Genomic DNA, 6536 nt, shown 5'->3' on the forward strand with positions numbered 1-6536 from the left:
GTCAAAAATCAACTGAGCTTCGATCGTCAACATTTTACGATTATTAAGAAGAAATTTACTACAGTTTTAATTGTACGAAAGAATAAACACGTGAAAGGAGGCAGTTGTCGTGTTCCTCGTCAAATTTTCTTACGCTTTACATGCAAAAACTTGTCCAACTTTTCGCCTTATCGTTTTCAACGAATTCTTTCCTCGATGAAATTGTCGCGGTTCGCGCGGTGAAAATTTCATAAAGATCAGGCGTTTTAATTCGAGAACGCCGTTGGGATGGGTTAATCTTGGGACGAAGTTTCTTATTGCCGGGCATAAAGCGATCCTTTACGCTTCTTCCCCTCCTCCTCGCGAGCACGGCCAACGTTTTACGAGAAGCTTCCAAGATAAACTCTCGCGGACGCTATTGCTCTAGAAATTGCCACAATAAGGCAGTTAAAGAGTTCTCGAGAGACAGAGTCAGAGAGAGAGAGAGAATGAGAAGTTTAAGCTTCATTTTTCGGTGAGATACGATGTTTTCGTTTTAGAGAGGAAAAAAGAGGGGAGAACTCTGATGTGAATTATTTTTCTGATATTTATACAATGATTGTAAATGTATTTACATTAACATTATATATTTAAATAATTGCAATAAATTGTAAATTGTGATGAATATAAATATCGTGGAAGATGCTTGTCAATTTTTAGGTATTATATTTTCAGTGTCCGACTATACGCTTCTGTTACTACTTACTCCGAGCAAGTAGAATTTACTTACCACTCCTTACTTCCGTTCATTATATTTTCTATAATAATAATGAAACGTATAACGTTCATTCATATATATCGTAAAATTGAAACTTTTAATTTGAATACTCTTACACAAGATAAAAAAAAAAAGAAAAAAAAAAGGAAACGCGTGAAAGAGATTTACAATCTTTTTTTAATATCGATCGATAAAATTTAAATAAATAAGGTTTTAGATAAATTTTAATTTTGTTTATAATTCTGATAAAACGATTATTGCACAATTTATATTTATATGCACAATTTCAATTGCAATAATCGTTTTATTAGAATTATAAACAAAATTAAAATTTATCTAAAACCTTATTTATTTATAACCTTTGTTATCGATCGATATTAAGAAAAGATTGTGGATCTCTTTCACGCGTTCCTTCTTTTCTTCTTTTTTTTTTTTTATCTCGTGTAAGATTATTCAAATTAAAAGTTTCAATTTGATTCAGGATTGAATTAAATCTTCTTACGAATGTGATATTAAAATCTTGTTCAAATGACAAGACTGTCGTCAGTGTGAACTTTCGTCACACTTTTCATACAAAGTTTCCTTTTCCTCGTTTTATCGCCACAAAAACTGCTCACCCCAATTATTTCGCGGAGGGAAAGGGAATCCCGAATTCTAATTAGAAAGTTAGGAAAGACAGGCTCGTCTTCCATCTCTTGGCGTTACAATTAACGCGTCATAAACTTACAAAAACACCGAGAGAGATCCGGGGCGGGAATTTAATGTTACGAGCTGCTCTCGCGTTAAAGCCGCATATTAGGGACACGTGCATAACAGTAATTTCGTAGCAACAGAGTATCAGTACAAAGTATAAAACGGCACAGGAGTCTCTTATTAAATTTGTTTACCTTTAGCATATACACAGCTCCTCTCAAAATAAGAAGAAAATCGTGAGAAGGGTGTCGAAATTTTTCCTCTTCCTCTTCAAACTCGAAAATTATTTTTCGATACACAGGATTCTCTTATTAAATTTGTTTACCTTTAGCATATACACACTTGCTTTTCTCAAAATAAAAAGAAAATCGTGAGAAGGGTGTCGAATATTCAAACATTTAGAATTCGAGATTAAAAAAGAATAATAATAATTTAATTCCTCTTCCTCTTCAAACTCGAAAATTATCTTTTGATATATAAAACACAGGATTCTCTTATTAAATTTGTTTATATTTCGCATATACACACTTGCTCCTAAAAAAAGAAGGATGTCAGATATTTCAAATATTTATAATACGAGAAAAATTTAAAAAAGAATAATAATAATTTAAATTTTTGCTCTTCTTCTCCAAACTCGAAAATTATCTTTTGATACAGGGCTCTCTTAATTAAATTTATTTATATTTCGCATACTTGCTCCTAAAAAAAGAAGAAAATCGTAAGAAGGATATCGGATATTTCAAACATTTAGAATTCGAGATTGAATTTAAAAAAGAATAATAATAATTTAAATTTTTGCTCTTCTTCTCCAAACTCGAAAATTATCTTTTGATACAGGGCTCTCTTAATTAAATTTATTTATATTTCGCATACTTGCTCCTAAAAAAAGAAGAAAATCGTAAGAAGGATATCGGATATTTCAAATATTTATAATACGACAAAAATTTCAAAAAGAATAATAATAATTTAAATTTTTTCTCTTCCTCTTCAAACTCGAAAATTATCTTTTGATACAGGGCTCTCTTATTAAATTTATTTATATTTCGCATACTTGCTCCTAAAAAAAGAAGAAAATCGTAAGAAGGATGTCGGATATTTCAAACATTTAGAATTCGAGATTGAAATTTAAAAAAGAATAATAATAATAATTTAAATTTTTGCTCTTCTTCTTCAAACTCGAAAATTATCTTTTGATACAGGGCTCTCTTAATTAAATTTATTTATATTTCGCATACTTGCTCCTAAAAAAAGAAGAAAATCGTAAGAAGGGTGTCGGATATTTCAAACATTTAAAATTCGAGATTGAAATTTAAAAAAGAATAATAATAATTTAAATTTTCAAACTCGAAAATTACCTTTCGATACGTGAGGCAATCATTTAAACGTGAACCCTCTATCATCCTCTCGATTCCTCGAGATCGGTAAATAAGCAATATCGAAACTCCGCTGGTCCAATTATAAAGCACAACACAGAGAGATAGAGAGAGAGAGATGCGATTACTTTTAGTATACTTATCCTAACAATGTTACCTTATCACCCTTACCTGGTAATTACTCAAAGCTTATCGCTCGTTTTCATTAGATTTCGACTCGAGGCGGAGATCGCCGGTTCAAGGTTATCCGGAGGGGGAGAGAGGAGGAGCAATGAGGAAGTTGGCGGAGAGAAACTATGCGGAGGATATTGGTGGACGTAGTTGGCGGTCGAATATCGAATTGCCGATACGGGAACTTTCCAATTAAAATGCAAATTTTCACCTAGTCGCAATTCGCGCAACGATTACGCTCTCTCCCCTCGATTGCGGGGCCCGAGCATCTTTCTGATTGATTCGAGAACTAATAACGAGAACATTGTTCGTTAATTGAAATCTTGCTAATTTTACGGAGGAGAAGAAAAGAGAACTAGAGAGAAGAATTGAAATTAAGCACGTTGATACATTTATAGAAAATGATTAAGAATTCAGAATTCAGAAAGAATTCGTTCCTCTCCAAGAGTTGATACAATAAAAAAATTTTTTATTATACTAATATAATTTTTTTATTATATAATAAAATTGTTTATTTATATTTTTTATTATATTATAGATAATAGGGATTAATTGGAGAAAATGAATTGAAGTTTTAATTAAAGACAAGTTTTAAAAGAAAGTTTAAAAGTGTGTATAGCAATATTATACGGTTTCGTAGATTTGACACTCGTAGCTGTTCGATTGTACACGATTTTATCAATCGTGTTCCAAAGTTCCAACGCTATCAGAGCGAGACGACGTGACAAGGAAACCGAATTTCGCCGACACGAGTCGGTTTTTGCCCGCTCGTCCGAATCCACCTTTCGGTAAGGACAAGTTCTCGTCAAGATTTAATGCCAACTGCGATTCACCATTTAACCGTGCGAACAATTCTATCCATCGTCGATTTCGAACAGAACAGTGCCGTCTTTCCAACGATTTCGATAGCCTTCCGTGCTAGAATCGTCCAATCGATTGTCCCCACGACGGTCGTTCAATTTTCGAAATAGCTTATTCCAACAGTGATTTCGATAGAAATGGATATTGGCGGTACGACGTTTGAATAAATAATGTTCCATCAGTGAAGGTAAATAAAAAAATAAATAAATAAATTTCCACCCTCTTTATTTCCCTTTCATTCTGTGTCCCTTTCATTCCAAATTTTTTTTTTCGCGAAGGATTCGAAAAGGATGATTCGGATCACATCCTCGTGAGTGGCCATTCGCTCATGAAATAACGTGACAAATACTCTTCTTTCAATTTATAAATATTAATTCGTACACATATTTATTTAAATTCATTTATTATTATATTCATTCGAGTCTTTGTGAGTGGCCATTTATTCTCGTTCACAAAATAATATGACAAATATTCTTCTTTCAACTTATAAACATTAATTCGTACACATATTTATTTAAATTCATTTATTCTTATTCATTCGAGTCTTTGTGAGTAGCCATTCATTCTTATTCACGAAATAACGTGACAAATACTCTTCTTTCAATTTATAAATATTAATTCGTACACATATTTATTTAAATTCATTTATTCTTATTCATTCGAGTCTTTGTGAGTAGCCATTCATTCTTATTCACGAAATAACGTGACAAATACTCTTCTTTCAATTTATAAATATTAATTCGTACACATATTTATTTAAATTCATTTATTGTTATATTCATTCGAAAAGAATGATTCGGATCACATCCTCGTGAGTGGCCATTCATTCTCGTTCACGAGATAAAACGTAACAAATACTCTTCTTTCTACGCTTCAACTTATACACATTCATTGCCACGCATATATGTATTTACTTAAATTCACTTTTCACAGCTTGCACGAATTACAATTTACTTTCCTTTTACACTCCTTCAATGGTACTTCAATCTTCGATCACCTCGCCCACCTTTCTACAATTACTCCTGTACGTACCGTTTTTCCACTCGTTCGAAATCAACGTTTTCACTTCATGTTTTCACAAATCTTATCCTTCTTTTTCACCAGTTACCTTTCACCCCAATGTATACATCGACGCTCCAGCATTGGTGCCTCGCGCCTATTCCGCCAATTATTTAACACGGTGGGAATTTAATTCCACTTTTTAACGTTCGTTCCATCGTTCGCGTCGCTGTTTCACCTCGAAACGCTGAACGCTCGATAAAAATTGAAGGCGAAGGAGGGAGAGGGGTCCGGGAGGCGAAACACGCGGGTGCAATAGCCGCGCATCTGGGTAAATTTAACCTCGTGACCGAAACGGGGGTGGCGAGAGCAGGGAAGAAACAGGAAGAAATGGAATTGGGTAACGCCGTGGGCCGCGTTGTTCGTGGCGCGCACAGCTTCCGTTTCTAACAAAGGGTGGAAAACGAAACAACTGCAAAGTTGAGATTGGCAGGGGATGCGCAGGGGATTCGGGAAATTATGTTTTGGTAACAACTCTGCTTCTTTCTTTTTTTCTTTTTTTTTTAACCAATATTCAGGTCGATGTTGGCTCGATGAGGTATCGTAAACAGTGATTGGAAACGTGGTCGTTTCGGATTATGGAATTGAAATAGCTTGTATCGGACGAGAGGCTATTCAAACAGAAGAAGAAGAATCATTTGAAATAGTTAGAAAAAGATGTTTCGATTTTAAAATGGACGATTTTGAACATATGTTTTTCAATATTATTAGAAATCTTTCATTATTCAAATAAATATTATTCAATTTCCACCACGTATGGAATTTGAGTATATTCCACGTTGTTAATATTTATGCATAGAAAAAAATTTCTTACGATAAATCTCTTTCGATAAAGATTTTTACCAATCAAAATAATTAACCGAGTAAAAAAAAAAATAACTAAGACACGATATAAAAAGAAGAGGGAAAAAAGAAAAAAAACATTTAGAAATCTTTCATTATTCAAATAAATATTATTCAATATTATTTCTACCACGTATGGAATTTGAGTATGTTCCATATTAATATTTATTCATAGAAAATTTCTTATGATAAATCTCTTTTAATAGTAAAGATTTTTACCAATCAAAACAATTAACCGATTAAAAAAAGAAATAACTAAGAAGCTACATAAAAAAAAGAAATAAAAAAAGAAAAAAAAGGTTCCACCCTCGAAATCTCGACAAAGAGATCGATTGAACCCGAAACCGTAACAAAATTCGAGAGGCCGACAATCCGGAAAAATCACGAATCCGCAAAAGCCTGCGACGCACAATGCTTCTAATCACAAAAGTACTACCCCCAAAAATCCAAACGCATCCATAGCTGGAATGGCTTTTCGTTGGCTCAAAAATTACCACGTTCTTTCATTTCGGCGAGGAAAGGAGGGCGAGTTTCAAAGCGAACGAAGACAGCGTTGTATTCGCTCGCAATCTCTCCCTCCCAAAAAAATGCCCCTCTCCTCTCTCAAAAATTTCGAATTCCTCGCGCGATCGCCGTGGGCGTGTCGACGAGAACAGAGGACGGGAGAATAGGATCGAAACTGTGCTATATGCGTGTTGTCGAGTGGCGTGGAGAACGAGTCGATCCCCGAAACACGGGATTCCCGCTCGATTTATCCTGAATTTATGGCGAGACTGCCGAGTCGATGCCCGCCTATCCTC

At 34.1% G+C, this 6536-nt stretch overlaps 1 protein-coding gene across 1 annotated transcript in view; it reads right to left on the reverse strand.

The window, feature by feature from the left end:
• LOC102680829 (neuroligin-1-like) overlaps nt 1-6536 on the reverse strand; it is a 34733-nt gene that overhangs the window by 13924 nt on the left and 14273 nt on the right. The gene's annotated exons all lie outside the window — the stretch shown is intronic.

Source organism: Apis dorsata, unplaced genomic scaffold (genome assembly GCF_000469605.1).
Source record: "Apis dorsata unplaced genomic scaffold, Apis dorsata 1.3 scaffold_2, whole genome shotgun sequence".
Lineage (NCBI taxonomy): Eukaryota > Metazoa > Arthropoda > Insecta > Hymenoptera > Apidae > Apis > Apis dorsata.